This window comes from Pelobates fuscus, chromosome 4, assembly GCF_036172605.1.
Source record: "Pelobates fuscus isolate aPelFus1 chromosome 4, aPelFus1.pri, whole genome shotgun sequence".
Taxonomy (NCBI): domain Eukaryota; kingdom Metazoa; phylum Chordata; class Amphibia; order Anura; family Pelobatidae; genus Pelobates; species Pelobates fuscus.
Window position 1 is genome coordinate 129,933,771 of NC_086320.1, and position 16,793 is coordinate 129,950,563.

General features: G+C 36.6%; 1 protein-coding gene across 1 annotated transcript in view; it reads left to right on the top strand.

Annotated features, from left to right (window-relative positions):
- Positions 1–16,793, top strand: part of CDH7 (cadherin 7) — a 219,269-nt gene that overhangs the window by 10,938 nt on the left and 191,538 nt on the right. The gene's annotated exons all lie outside the window — the stretch shown is intronic.

Consider the following 16,793-nt stretch of genomic DNA (forward strand, 5'->3'; position numbering starts at 1 on the left):
TGTGTGTGTGTGTCTCTGTATGTATGTATGTGTGTGTGTGTGTGTCTCTGTATGTGTGTGTGTTATTGTCTGTCGGGGGGGGGGTAAGAAGGAGTGAGGGAGGGGCCACTGGTCCCACTTACCGGTTCTCCGGTGCAGTGCGGGTGTTCTCCAGTGTCTCCCATTCATCCTCTACAGCCTCTGTGGGTGGTCCAATGACTGTTGATATCACCGCTCTTCTTTTCTCCTGCACGCCGGCCGTAACGCAGCACATGCAGTAACACTGCGTGTATAGTATGAGCCCCAACACAGGCTGCTCTATGCAAACATAGTTGGCATTCTTTTTCAAAGTCTTTTTTTTATCCTGTTAGGAATGGATCCCAGTACTTCTAATCCCGGACCAAAACAAAAACGCAGGTCATACGAAGCTGGTTTCAAGCTCAAGGTTGTGTCAAGAGCAGAAGAAATCAATAACAGTATTGCAAGTAGGGAATTTTGTGTTGGCGAAAAACAAGTGAGGGAGTGGGGGAAAATGAAAGCTGACTTGGAAAAGATTCCAAAGGCAAAAAAAGCTCGACGTGGTTTAACGACTTCATATGGGGCTCTAGAGACTGAATTGAATAAATGGGTTATGGAGTGTCGTCAAAATGGTTACTGCGTAACACGCATGGGAATTCGCTTACGTGCCCTTCAAATGGCTAAAGATGAAAAATTAAAAGCACCAGGCATTGAAAATTTTGTTGCATCAGCAGGATGGTGTACCCGCTTCATGAATAGGTTTGCCCTATGTTTGCGGCAAAGAACAAAGATTTCCTAGAAGTTGCCAAAAGACCTTGATGAAAAAGTGATGTCATTCCATTCATTCATCATAAAACAAAGAAGGATCCATAACTATGACCTGGGAGATATTGGGAATATGGATGAAACACCTATGACCTTTGATCTTCCAAGCAACAGAACTGTGGCAAGTTTGGGAGAAAAAACTATTTTACTCAGAACCACAGGAAATGAAAAAAAACATTTCACAGTTGTTCTGTCATGTTTGGCTAATGGAACTAAGCTATGGCCTGTCATTATTTTTAAAATAAAGACCTTGCCTAAAAAGGTCAAATTCCCACCACGAATTACAGTGCGCGCACATGTTAAAGGCTGGATGGATGAAGACGAAACAAAAAAATGGCTGGAAGAAATTTGGAACGGACGACCAGGAGCAGCCTTAAACAAAAAAACATCATTGCTAGTTTGGGATATGTTCAGAGCCCACACATCTGATGACATAAAAAAATTGGCAAAGTCATCTCAAGTTACTTTGGCCGTTATTCCAGGTGGGCTTACATCTGTATTGCAGCCCCTAGATGTGTGTTTAAATAAACCTTTCAAAGACCGTGTGCGAAAGAGGTGGCATGAATGGATGTCATCTGGTCAACCCCGACTGACAAAAGTTGGAAATCTGATGAAGCCCGACATAGAATTGATAGCAACATGGGTTCGTGATGCATGGGAAGAGATTCCAGAGGACATGGTGCAACGTGCCTTCAAGAAATGTGGCATTAGTAATGCTATGGATGGCAGTGAAGACAGCGCTTTGTATGAGGACAGCAGTGATGGTGATGACTGCGAACTCAGTGATGATGACAATGTCTACTCTGATAACCTCACACCAGCTACAGTTGAAGCTCTGTTTGGACATACAGACGATGAGGAATCCAGTTTTGAAGGATTTTAACTCTTTTAGCTGTTTTAGCTTTAGTTGGTTTTTGTACTGTTAAAGTTATTGTTGATACCATATTGTTTTTCTTTGAAATAAATATTCAAAAACCTTTAACCTACTGATGCCTCAATTATTGTAATTTTATTGGTATCTATTTTTATTTTTGAAATTTACCAGTAGCTGCTGCATTTCCCACCCTAGTCTTATACTCGAGTCAATCATTTTTCCCAGTTTTTTGAGGTAAAATTAGGGGCCTCAGCTTATATTCGGGTCGGCTTATACTCAAGTATATACGGTATGTAACTATGTAACATCCTATATTATGTTTCTATACAGCTTGAGGCCACTGCAGCTATTGTTGGATAATCAAGCCTATAACTCCATTTGATAAGTTACCAGTGAAGCTTGTACAGCCATGAGCAGCTTATCTATTGAAGGAAACTGCTGTCTGGTGTCAGGCAGTGGTTTCTGGGTTATGCCCAGCAGGCCCATTAGCTAAAAGATTTCACATGTTTCCTAGTCTGTGCAGAATCTCACTTCAGGAAGCTGCAAATCCTGGGGATTTGCAGCAAAACATGAACTGTAATGTTGAGTTGATGTTTTAATAGACATTCATATAATGCATTAAATGGATTTCAGATACGAGTCAACTTCAGTATGGAGTTTCTGTTTAACATTAACATATAGTATGTAGATTGCAAAGTTTTCAACCAACTATGCTTATTTTTTTTAGTTAAAATGCCTAAATGAACTGTTTCTTAATGTTCAATTTAATTTCCATCTTTTCATTCTATTGCTGTGGCAGAGGTCATTTTCAGCAATAAGAAGCTTTAGCATAGCAAAGAAAAACATAGGTATACTGTCAAGCTATATATATATATATAAGTCAAGCTGTTCTATCCAGGTTACACTGTTACTCGTGTTCCTAAAATAAAGCTATCTTAAAAAGAATATCAGAAAAAAAGAAATCTCGACATAAAGGCAAATGACAGGTCATATGTCTTACACATTATTTTAAACACATCATGAAAAATAAATCAGCATAGAGTATTGATTGCATATTCTGGCTATTCAAAAAGTGATCTCCATTAGTACAACTATAGATTTTTGGCTGCCCAAGCCTAAAATACTGAAAGTTAGCATGTATGGCATATGCAATTTTTTCTGTTACTGTATAAAATAATATAACTTGTGTTACATCTCTTCTGAACGGTAACACCATCCTGAATAACTTTGCTACATGTTTGAGAAGTTGCAGGGCCAAATAGAAGCCTGCCCATTTTTGTTTTCACATTTGCATTTTTGATATGTGGATTTTATTGGCTTATCTCATTTTGTTACACTTTAGAGTTTCACTAAGTCAAACCAATTATTTTATTACCGCTGCCTATTCTTGTACTATTTTAGTTAGCGTCTATATCTGCTTTTCTATCGCAATCTTTATGATCTTAGCCAATCCTATGTTTTCCCATAGGTAAGCAGGCCCGGACTGGCCATTGGGCAAACCGGGCAAATACCCGGTTGGCTGTGATGGCCAGGGGCCGAGGCCAGCCAGGGAGATCGCAGGATCTCCCCGGCCAGTTCATGCAGAGCCGGCGCTCCACTGTGTTCCATGACAGGCCGGTGGGGAAATCTAAAACACGTCTGCAAGTGGGGAGAGAGGGAGGGAGACAGCCAGGAGAGGAACCCGGAGGAGTTACAGTGAGTATCCCGATTATGGAAACCCTGAGACAAGTTTCAAGCAAACACAACACAAGCATGTTATTAAATTTTCTTGCGCTGTGCAGAACAAATACAGGGTCCCTTTCTCATGCTAGAGCTCTTCAGCAGAGCTCTGTGCATTGTCTGCCCTGGAAAAACATTGAACCAACATGCTCACTTTGAGATGGGGCGTGCTTGTCATTGGAGATGACAAAACACACCCTATCTGGCCCCACCCCCTTTCAAGTGGGCTGCTGCGGATTAAAAATGCCCGTAGACATGTGCAATTAATTTAGTTCTGAAATGTCCGAATAGCTGAAGTGACGAATATCTGAAGTGCCAAAGTTCCGAAGTTGCTGAGGTTCCGAAGTGTCGAAGTTCCGAAGTGTCAAAGTTCCGAAGTGCCGACGTTGCCGAAATTCCGAAGTTGCCAAAGTTCCGAAGTGTCAAAGTTCCGAAGTGGAAGAATGAAGAATGTTACACTGTATACCAGTTTAAATAAAAAGTATACAAACATAGCCAGGATTCCGCTGTACAAATTTGAAACACTTACAACAATCAAGTAACACACATTCATATAAAATGTAAGTTACTTCCATTACAGTCAATGGATGGGGATGAGTAAGTAGATAACTCCTCAATTCCCACGGTATTAGGGAGCTATTTATCAAAAAGGCTGAAAGACCTAAATTGATCTTTCAACCAAATTTACTAATACTAAGTAAAAATTACTTGGTATTAGTAAATAATCTGCCCCTACTCGCTATACCGCAGCATGGGTGGGGGCTCAGGAGGGGGGCCCCGTTTTTTTTTGGTTTGTTTGTTTTTAACAGTGAGCGGCCACAGGCTGCTCACTGTTTAATAGACATGCCCCTACTCACAGTATAGCGAGTAGGGGTAGAATGTACTAATACTAAGTAATTTTTATACTGTGGGAATTAGGGAGTTATCTACTAAGCGGCTGCAAGAGAACATCCAAAGTCCCGAAATTCCGAAGTCTCGAAGTAGCCGAAGTTCCAAAGTGTTGAAGTGCCGAAGTTCCAAAGTTCTGAAGTGTCGAAGTGCAGAAGTTCTGAAGTGCCAAAGTCCCAAAGTTCAAAAGTGCCAAAGTGCCAAATTTTGGAATGCCAAACCAAACTGAATAATTTTCCCATGCACATCCCTAAATGCCCGGGACACATTTTTTTCCCAGTCCAGCCCTGTAGGTAAGCATTGGGAGGCTGTTGCACATGTGTTGCAAAAGGCTGCACAAATTAGTACCTCCTCCTCATAGAAATTGAGTTGAATCAATGCATCTCTATGGGGAGTGTTCAACTTCTACATGCAGAGCATAGAGACACTGAATGTTGGTTTTGCACACTGTGCAGCACTGAACTAGGATGCACCTCTAGTGGCCATTTACGTTTTTGTCACAAGAGGTGTTACAAGACAGCATTTATAGAGCTAAGCCTGAAGGGACATGATGTAGGCACCTGAACCACTACATTAAGCTGTAGTGGTTGTGGTGACTGTAGTATCCCTTTAAAATCCATAACGATTACCCTAAACACCCTAAACTTAGCACTTAACCCGGGTTAAAGTGGATATGTCATCACACAGATGCCTCTATGCATGAATATATTCTACCAGATTGTCCCCCAGCCATACTTGTCGCTATTTGCAAAGTGCAAGCCCTCAGAGTATTCTTTCTAAGTTCATCAGTTTTCTAAGATGGCAGCACCCAGAAATGTTATTCTCTGCCCATGCAGGAATCCATTTTGCTTGTACAAAAATGGTATGGTGATTAAGGCTGTTAAAGTGTTGTAGAACCCTACACTGTATAATAACATTAACTGTAGTTCAGTCAACATAGAAACATAGAATGTGACAGCAGATTAGAACCATTCGGCCTATGTAGTCTGCCCAATTTTCGAAATACTTTCATTAGTCCCTGGCCTTATCTTGTAGTTAGGATAGCCTTATGCCTATCCCACGCATGCTTAAATTCCTCTACTGTGTTAACCTCTACCACTTCAGCTGGAAGGCTATTCCATGCATCCACTACCCTCTCAGTAAAGTAATACTTCCTGATATTATTTCTAAACCTTTGCCCCTCTAATTTAAGACTATGTCCTCTTGTTGTGGTAGTTTGTCTTCTTTTAAATATAGTCTCCTCCTTTACTTTGTTGATTCCCTTTATGTATTTAAATGTTTCCATCATATCCCCCCTACCCACGTCTTTCCTCCAAGCTATACATGTTAAGTTCCTCTAACCTTTCCTTGTAAGATTAAACTGTTCTAACAAATAACAGAACAATTTCAAATTGTCAAATTATTTTAATTGCCAGTACTTTTATAAAACAGTTTTTGATTACAGGGTAATGTGCTTGTCATTAATAACAATAGCTTTATATATAAATTGGTTTATCGGTTTTTCACAAGATCACAGAAGACTGCTTTACTCATGAATGCTATGACTTCCAGGGACTTTAAAATGTTAAATGCTAGAAGTGTAAACTGGCATAAGGAATTACTATCAGAACAAATACATAAATGCTTAGAAGTCAGGAGAACGTGTTCCTGAAGATTAGGTTTTTTTCTCTCCATGACTAAAGCTATCCTCTGAGATAGGAATACAATTTAGAGCTAAACTGTAGACAGTAAAAACTCAGATGTAAGAATGCAAGGACAAGACATTTTCTTTTGTTTTGTTTTTCCTTGTGGTTAAGAAATCTAAACATATGTTCCTATTGGAATTAAGGTTTTTTTTTGAGCATTGGTTTTAATTTAATATACAGTATATGACATGCAACCTCCTTAGAAGACTGCTGGCAGCAGAATGACCAATACTCCAGAGCTCAGTGACATTCAACCTAGATCCATCATATAGTGCTACCTTAGTAGAAAGAGCACTGGCTAAAATTCTATACCACTAGAGTAGTCAGCAATAAATACTTTTGTTGTGAAGTAATAATGTGTAGCCCAAACATAATCTGTTCTTTAATATAGTACTTAATACCATGTTTCTAACTGCTTCTTCAAGAAAAGACAGTACAAGAACTTTACACAAAGAGTTTCATGAAATGGTCTTATATGCCAGAACCACAGCAAGCAAGTGTACAATAACCATTCTCTGAAATTGTAAATCACCTAACAGTATTACAGACCAACATGGGTTGGGGCAACAGCTGGTAAATTCTGCAGCTCTCATTGCAACCTTTATCCTTTTTTGAAGAATGGATAATGGTATGTTGAGGTGTGTTGATGTGACTGCGGAAGTACATTAAGGCCCGTTGGTCAAGTTTATGGAAATAATTTTGGGAAATCCATTTTAGGTTTCAGAGTGACATCATACCTATGTCCGAAAGAATCTGACTGCATACATATATTGATATCAAAATACGCTTACAATGATATATATATATATATATATATATATATATATATATATATATATTATAAAATAAAAGTAATATTAAAAAAACTATATATATATATATATATATATATATATATAGTAATATGTAATTTCTTTCTAACTGTATTTTATTAATATATATATATATATATATCACAGACTTTTTAAAAACAAAATACTTTATTGATTTCCTCAGGATCAAAAAAAACCCCAAATAACTAAACAACTACCATTGTTTTGTTTTATCCTGAGGAAAGTCCCAGACGCGGACTGAAACGTTGATCTTTTAATTCATATCTATTTATTTCATATATATCACATATATTTAACTTCTAGGTTAAATATGTATGCATTTATACTAAATGCACACTGAAAGTGTTACTACATGCAGTACACTAATATGTACAAAAATAATAATAATAAATTAAACTTAACCAAAAGTCTTTACAGCTTTCCTGGATAACCTTTCCAGACAGGTACCACATAAAACACTGTGTGTGTGTGTGTGTGTGTATATATATATATATATATATATATATATATATATATATATATATATATATATATAGTTAATACAATGTTAAACAAAAATCTGCACACCAGTCAAGCCATAAGACTTGCTTTTCCCACAGAAATCCCAAAACTGCAGCGATGTTGCAACCGCAAAGGATTCTGGGTGGGCATATGCAAATTAGTTTAACAAAGAATCACATTTTTGCCTCATTCCATTTTAAACATGGATTCATTTTAATCTGTGTTTGCAGTATACAACTGCTTGGAACACAATTTAGGAAAAGATGCAAGACCAGTGAACCACTCATGGACAGCTGTTTCGTTGTTAATGCAACTCATCAGCATGAGGTTGGTTACTGGTTTGCTTATTGAGGCTTGGTAGTGCTTGGGAAGCAAAATCCAAATAGGTTATGGTGGGGAAAAATTGTGATTGAAAACCCCTTCCACCCGAAGTCTGTGGATAGTTAATACAATGTTAAACAAAAATCTGCACACCAGTCAAGACTTGCTTTTCCCACAGAAATCCCAAAACTGCAGCGATGTTGCAACCGCAAAGGATTCTGGGTGGGCATATGCAAATTAGTTTAACAAAGAATCACATGTTTGCCTCATTCCATTTTAAACATGGATTCCTTTTAATCTGTGTACCAAGCCTCAATAAGCAAACCAGTAACCAAACTCATGCTGATGAGTTGCATTAACAACGAAACAGCTGTCCATGAGTGGTTCACTGGTCTTGCATCTTTTCCTAAATTGTGTTCCAAGCAGTTGTATACTGCAAACACAGTAGGAGATTAAGTCTGAACCATTCCTGTGTCAAATAACGTTTTTCCATATTACTCACCCTTCTCCTTGACACTGGAAATGGAACTGACTCCTTGTGTCTGAGAATGTCAGGTGTAGGACATATACACAAAACAAAGTAGTCCCTACTCTGTCTTATGTTTTAAGAGAACTCAATGATAAAGAATAATAAAGAAAAATAAAGAAAAGAAAACAATAGAGAGGAGGACAAGAGAAAACAATAGGAGAAAGGTAAATTTGGCGTGACAGTGATGCTTTAAGCTCCTCTAACTAAACTTGCTGTTGTTGAGCTACCCCTTTTTTATTGTTTGCTGTAGTGGTTTTTTTTTTTTAGCTTTTTTCTTTTTTATGTGATATGCTGTTTTATCTTTAGGATACTATATAATAAATATTTATTTTAATTAAGTTATTGTCTTTACTCCCCCTTTGGTTTCACTCATTTTATTTTGTGCAATGATAGCCCAGTTAGAAGATCAAGCAATGTGTTACATTGCAAAGATGACTTGTGCAGAACCCTTGACAGATCACTTACTATCAGTTATTAAGTGAGAATTCAAGGTGAATTGACATTTAAGCCAAAGTAGCCAAGCTGAAATCATTGCTGACTTTCAGCTATTTTGACCTTAAATTGGACATTCACTATAATTTAACTTTGAATTATTACTTTAGTGAATAACCCTGTACTTCTCCTTGATGGTGATCCTGAGTACACTCAGTGGTGTATTTTGGATTTGTGCTGCCCTAGGCACAATTAAATTCGGGCACCCCCAAAATCTAAATTGCCCCTCCCAATTCGTGTCAAGGCCACTTTTTTGACTGACAGACACATGTCCTCAATGATACATGCACTGATATACACTCACTGACGAATACACAGTCATTGGCACACACTGTTTAACCAACACACACTTTCACTGACAGACACACACTGACACACCCACTCACTGACAGGCACACACTCTCAGATACACATAAAATGACATACACACACTCACAGGCACACCCATTCTCTGAAAGACAAACACACTTTCACTCACTCACAGATACACACTGACAGCTACACTCACTCACAGTAAGGTGGACAACCCCAGAACACGAGGCAAACAAAGCATTTGTCTGGGAGCTTGGGTGGCATTTTTCTGGCACCCCCCTGAAAGTGCCACCCTAGGCAAATGCCTTGTTTGCCTTGAGGTAAATAAATCCCTGAGTATACTACAGGCATTCTATTCAGGCTGCTATATTAGCCGACAATGCCTGGAATAAAAGTATACCATTGTGTACATGGAAATTGTGGTTTCACACTCGACTTATACACAGATGGAAATTTTGGTATGAATAGTTTTGTCAGAATATAATAAAAAAAAAAGAAGAGAAAAAAAACAAACTATTTGTCTTAACCAAATTACATCTGTTTTTTTTACATTTGTCCAAATTTTGTTTGCATATTTTCATTGCAAATGAAATTTGGACAAACCAATTTTATTTTTAATCTTTTGCTCACTGGTAACTAATGAGGGGTTAAAAATGGAAGCGGCGAGGAGCAGATCTCCCCATAGTTTCCTTTTGCCAATCCACTAAGGGTGAAATTGTATTTATTTATTTTCATTTTATTTGTATGCTGTAATGACATGAAGGGGTGCTGCCCTGCGACAGCACTGTTCCTTTAAATGTGGGAACCAACTTAGCAGAGAAATAATGCAAGGACACGATGAATGGAGCAATCAAGAAAATGTATTAAAGAAAACCAAAGGATAATATATACAAAACAAATTATGTACAATGCCACAAATATATATACAAGAAATCAATATAAATACAATAGAGCAGGCAGAGTACACGTGATAGTCCGTAGGCAAAAGTAAAGGCCTTAGGCAGGATAGTGCAGCCACCACAGAATATAAGTGGGGCACAGATCCTAAGCCACTAAGCACTAAAAAACACCAAGGAGCAAAGCCCAAAACAGGTCACACGAAAATAAGGCAGCAAGGTCAGAATCACTGGAAATAGAGTTTTAGGCAGGAACACTGCAAGCGAACACTGGAACGGGAGGCACAAGACACAGGACCAGGCAGAGATGAGAACACAGGACCATAAGGACATCGGAACAGCATCAGGATACACAGGATACAAGACACAGGAGCAAGGAGTCAGAATCACAGGAACCAGGAGACAGCAGGTACAGGATGAAGGATGAAGGATAATGATCTGACAGGGAGTGAGGGGAGAAACCAGAATATATAGGTTCTTAACAAGGGCCAGGTGTAGTGCTTAACGAAAAGAAATGAGAAACAGTGCCAAACAGAAAGAGTGGTGAGTGTGAGTACTGCACAAGGGCATATTAACTAAGGAGTGTCGTGACATATGCATGGTGATACACAAAGGAAAACATTGCCAAATATGCATATTGAGTAAGTCACAGCATACTACAGATATACTAAATGCATTGGGTATTACACCAATTTTTAATTTTGCTCAAAAATGAGAAGCCAATTAAAGCCCAGAGTCAGAATATCACTGGGATAGAATGCTTACATTATAGACTAAGAGTAATAACATTAAACTAATAAAGAATAATTGTGTAAGTAATTAATTGCTTTCTGAGTTTTATATCCATTACCAAGGAGGCTGCAGGGGGTGTTAGAGAAGTGCGAGACGATTCACCGATTATGGTGAACTGAGTCAAAACCATCTAGGCATCTTAGTGCGGTAACTTTTAACCTGACTCATACAGCTGGATGGGAGAACTTAATCTAATGAGAAGAGATACATGTGATAATTAAAAAGTGTAACTGAACATGTGGACAAATATTGCTTGTTTCCATAACATCCCCAACCCTAGTCAGGTCGCAATTGTTTTTTCACACTTCCTCTATCAACAAAAGGAACTACATTGGTCTGGACACAAATGTGGATGTGGTGCTTTATTTGACAATGAACCACCGAGCATCTCATTCAGTCTGAGACCAGAAGGCAGATGGCAGGCCCAGGCCCAGGTGTTTCTGCCACTGAGTCTTGCTGGTGAGAAAGAATGGCATGTTTCAACTTAGGGGAATGTCTGAAGGTGAGTATAAACTCAATCTCAGCTGGATAAATAGATTGGTCCTTGATATTCATTGATCAGTCTGATTTCTACCCGAGCTGAGGATTAAGGCTTCTGCTCCGTCTCAATATCAAGCTCCGCCCCCTCAAAGGCGGAAGGAAGATGTGGATCCTCAGCTAGGAACCAGCCCCCCCGATTCAATGGCAAGATGAAATTAAGAAATCCAGACTAATTTGGATGATGGTACACTTAGTGAACTTTATCACAGAAAATACTGGGTATTTGACAATTTCCATTGTAATTTTACAACTGCTGTCCATAAAAAAAAAAACATTATTTCCTCTCCTACAGTATTATTATTATTGTTTTACATCTATGGTAATATTTCAAAATGAAGGTTATGGACATCAGATGTGATCTACAAATTGTACTCTCCTTTTATTTCTGTACATTATCAATGTATAAAAATATAGATTTGTGTAAATGTCTACTTTTTAAATTATCCCTGAATGGGAATATATACAGGACATTGTTGTTTTATCCTCTCCTTATGTTCTTGAAATGCATATGTTTCCCTTTCAAATTCATTTTGTAAGATAATTACTACAGCATAAGGTATAGGAAACAAGAAAAATACCCAGTTGCATAATAGCTTTGAATTTGTTTGAGATGGTTTGTCATAAATTTATAATGTAGAAATGTAAATCATGCTGGTATATATTTTTTTAAGTTAATGAAGATGATTTAGGGTGTGGAGATTTTTTTAATCATAGAGTACATGTAGAAAGCTGTCAGCTTGTAAAAAAAGGAAATGTGTTTCACTAAATACATTTATAAATGACATGTTTAGTAATGATATACAAAGAAAGAAAAATAGATCACACCATGATACTCTATACTAACAGCATATGTTTGTTGAAATAAAGCAATATGAAAATAAATAAAATAACTGCTTTAATCCCTTCACTACCAAAAAAATGTTTATACACATTTCTTTTTATTTTCATATAAGTCCATAATGCCTTAATTACTTTAATTTATAATTCAGTTTGTAGATTGACTAATCTCTCTGCCAGGGGCTCATTTTACCAGTTTAGTGTTTTTTAATGTCCAGTAAATGGCTGCCACTCCCTCCTTCCAAACAGTAAAGGAAGCTTAAATATCATAACATTCCTACTGTCAAGAAGAGGGGAGGACTGATTGGTACTTCTCAGCAGTTCGTTAACATTATAGAGATTTCTATATATATTTTTACATTTCTCTAAAACTTTTTATTCTTCTAATATTTTGATAGACTATGAAAGAAAAAAAATAATTTAAATATAAATAAAAAAAGTATGTATTTGCATTATTTTCCTTTTTATGTTTGTATATACAATCTATACACAAAATTACTGTTATCTACTAAATATGCATCTCATGTTTCAAATATATGCTGTGCTAATATTTTTTCGAACAAAAGTTGGTTGTCCATACATCTTACAGATAGCAAAAATAAAAATCTTTGCTACAAATGTAACTGAATGCTAAAATGTTATAGTGTAAGTATTTATTGAATTAACAATGAGTATTTATTGATTTAAATAGTGTAAGTATTTATTGATTTAATAACGAAACTGTCATTTCATGTCATTGATACTTCTTCATTCCCTCACTCCACTAAATGCTGTTGAAGTGTTTGATAGGGTGAGTAATGCAGCGGTTATAAGCACTAGACATATTAACCCTTCGCAATATCATCTGTTAGTGCTAATCGATAGAAAGTTCCACACTAGCACATGCATATTGGGAATTTATTCCATAGTGCCATACCTGTACACTCTTGCAAGTGTGAGACTGTGGGATTAATTTTCCATCTTTGTGTTAATTTTTTGTAATTTACATTTTTTTCGATTATGTATCTGAAATTAAACTTGGAGCTTTGCTTTTTTCTGAACTGTAATTCCGCCACGATAGTTCCAATCAAGTGACTGAGCTGAATTGTAACCTAGTCATGGACTTACCAAACTGTGCAATGCCATTCAGTTTGAGTTCATGATTCTGAATTGCATCTGTGGCACCAAAATGAGATGATTGATGGGTTTGCCCAATTTTGTTAACTGTATCTTCTGCTTAATTAAGAGGTACTAAGAAAAAAAAGGATGAATTATGGCTAGGGGATGGTCACTATGTGTTGATTTTATTTACAGGTCTAGTGAGAAGTGAGAAACAGAGGGAAAAATGGAGGAGCTGCAATATATATATATATATATATATATATTAATATATATATATATATATATATAATACAAATTTAAATATAGAGCTCCTCCTTCACAAGAACTTGCACAGTGTGCAAAGTCAGCTTTATCTTAACTAATTGTATTATCAGCCAGTCCATACACATTTTATTCCCTTACTTCCCTTTATTCCCTTACCATCCTTAGAATGGTCGGGTTATGCAAAAAGAGATAGTCAAAAAACAAGCCGAGGTCAAGGCAAACAGAGAGATGGAATAACGAGAGACAAAACCAAATATCAGTAACCAGGAAATCCAACTAACAAGTGCAATGCTCAATGGTAAACCAGAGACCACAACAGGGCACTGAGGCAAGGGAGAGGTTAGCTTATATGCACACAGGGTGTATCTGATTGGCTAATCTTCAATTAGTATTAACCCCTTAAGGACGGAGCCAAATGTACACGTTGTGAACGAAACAAAATGTAAACAAAACCTGTCATTTGTGCTATATGTCTGTCCAACCGCAATTCACCTCTTTCATATTAAATGCACCCCCCCTTATTATATATCATTTTATTCAGGGGAAAAAGGGCTTTCATTTAATATCAAATATTTAGCTATGAAACATAATTTAATATGAAACAAATATAAAAAAATGGGAGAAAATAAGATTTATTTTATTTTTTTAGTTCTACATGACATTTTAACTGTCAATGTCATAATACTGTTTGATTTTACTGCAATAAAATACACATATTTGTATTCAGCAAAGTCTCACGTGTAAAACAGTACCCCCTATGTACAGGTTTTATGGTGTTTTGGGAAGTTACAGGGTCAAATATAGCGTGTTATATTTTAAATTGAAATTCGCCAGATTGGTTACGTTGCCTTTGAGACTGTATAGTAGCCCAGGAAATAAATTTACACCCATAATGGCATACCATTTGCAATAGTAGACAACCCAATGTATTGCAAATGGGGTATGTCCAGTCTTTTTTAGTAGCCATTTGGTCACAAACACTGGCCAAAGATAGCGTTAGTATTTGTTTGTGTGTGAAAAATTCAAAAAACGCCAATTTTGGCCAGTGTTTGTGACTAAGTGGCTACTAAAAAAGACTGGACATACCCCATTTGCAATACCTTGGGTTGTCTACTATTGCAAATAGTATGCCATCATAGGGGTAATTTTCATTCTTTTGGCTACCATAGGGTCATAAAGGCAACGTAAGCAATCTGGCGAATTTTAATGTGAAAAAAATGAAACACAAGCCTTATATTTGACGCTGTAATTTTTTAAAACACCATAAAACCTGTACATGAGGGGTACTGTTGTACTCGGGAGACTTCGCTGAACACAAAAAAATTTGTTTCAAAACAGTAAAAAGTATTGCAGCAATAATATCGTCCGTGTAAGTGCTGTTTGTACGTGAAAAATGCAAAAAACTTCACTTTTACTGGCGATATCATCGTTGTAATACATTTTACTGTTTTGAAACACTAATATTTGTGTTCAGCGAAGTCTCCCGAGTAAAACAGTTCCCCCCATGTACAGGTTTTATGGTGTCTTGGAAAGTTATAGGGTTAAATATAGTGCTAGCAAATTAAATTCCCTATACTTTCGGCATTGGTTGTCAGGCAGGTCCCGCTAATTGTAATTAATTAGGATACCTAATTATGTAAAAATATTACATAAATATATGTGTAGAATTAATATATGTATACATATACATATGTGTATATATACGTATATATATATATATATATATATATATATATATATAATTTTTTTTAAATATTTTATTTATATATAGGTATATATATAGTGATATATACGTATATATTTATGTATATAGATATATATATATTATTTTGTTCTACGTGTATTTTGATATAAATATATATATATATATATATTTATATATATATATATATATATATATATATATATATATATTAATATCACAATACAGTTAGAACGAAATAAAACACATCTATATGTTTTTTAATATTTTATTTTTAATTATTTTTTATTTTATTTTTTACGTATTTAAATGTTTTTATATTATATATAAATATATATATAACAATAATTATATATATATTTAATCAGTATCAGTCTACGTGTAATTTGATATTAATATATATATAATTATACATATATATTAATATTAAAATACACCTAGACAGTGTATGTATGTGTGTGTATATGTGTATATATATATATATATACTTAGATCATATATATATAATATATATATATATATGATCTAAGTATATATATATATCTTTTTTTTTTACACTTATATAATTTATTTTAATTTTATTTCCAGCCAGCAGGGGGACTAACTATCATTACAGTTAGTCCCCCTGCTGGCATTGCTGCAGCCAGCTATACCGGCCATGTGATTGTGAGGTCCTCGCAAGGGCCTCACTCTCACATGGCCCGTGGGGGCTGAAGAGGACGGAGGTGCCGCGGTGGGCTCCCTGGGAGTCCCCCCAACCGCGATCGCCGGCGTGGGATCGCCGGCGACCGGGTAAGTAACAAAAAACTGGAGGGCGTACAATTACGCCCTGCGGCGTTTAGAGCCGCTTTTAAAAGGATGTAATTGTACGCCCTCCAGTCTTAAGGGGTTAACCACAACACGTGGGAGGAGCTTCTTCCCTCCTTTGTGATCTCTGAGGTCATCACTGTGTGCCGGGTCACATGACCGGCTGCAGCACACATATAAGGAAGCTGCTCTGGAGCGTGCAGTGTCAGACACACTGCCAGTCTGGAGACAGGGACCAGATGACGCCGCTCAATGTGATGAGGTAAGCAAGGTCGCCGCAAGCGGTGTGGGGGCAGGGGACCTGACAATAGGCTGATCAGTCTTGGGGCTGATCAGCTCTGTAGCAAAGTCTGCCTTATTTAATATGCTATGGTATTCATGTGATATGTGGAGCTATTATTATATGAATCTGGAGCTCACTCTTCTTAATTTTCTTAAGTCCTAAGATGTTTCTGTGCAATCCAGTGGTGAATATCTCACATTCTACTCAAGGTTTATTTCTACTGTATTATTGTATTTTCAATTTGATAAAGATAGAAATGGGCTATGCTCCAGCTTTTATTATATTCTAGTTAACCTTGACCATGTCTTCTTACCAGCCACTTTTTTAGATATGGGAGTTTAGCCTGTAAAGTTTAATTCTTATCTTACAAATAAAGTGCAGAATTCTCTACATGTCATGTTATAAATCTGTCAATTTTCCATGTTTTCTTACATTGTGCTGACATGTCCCACAAAGCTGTATGTTTATTAATGCATGTCATAAATAAAGAATGGAAAAAAATTCTTATTATTTCTCAAACACTCCCAGTTTACTTAATTCCCCCGAACAATTTTCATGCCTCTATCGAGCCACACATTACTTTTGTTTACATTAA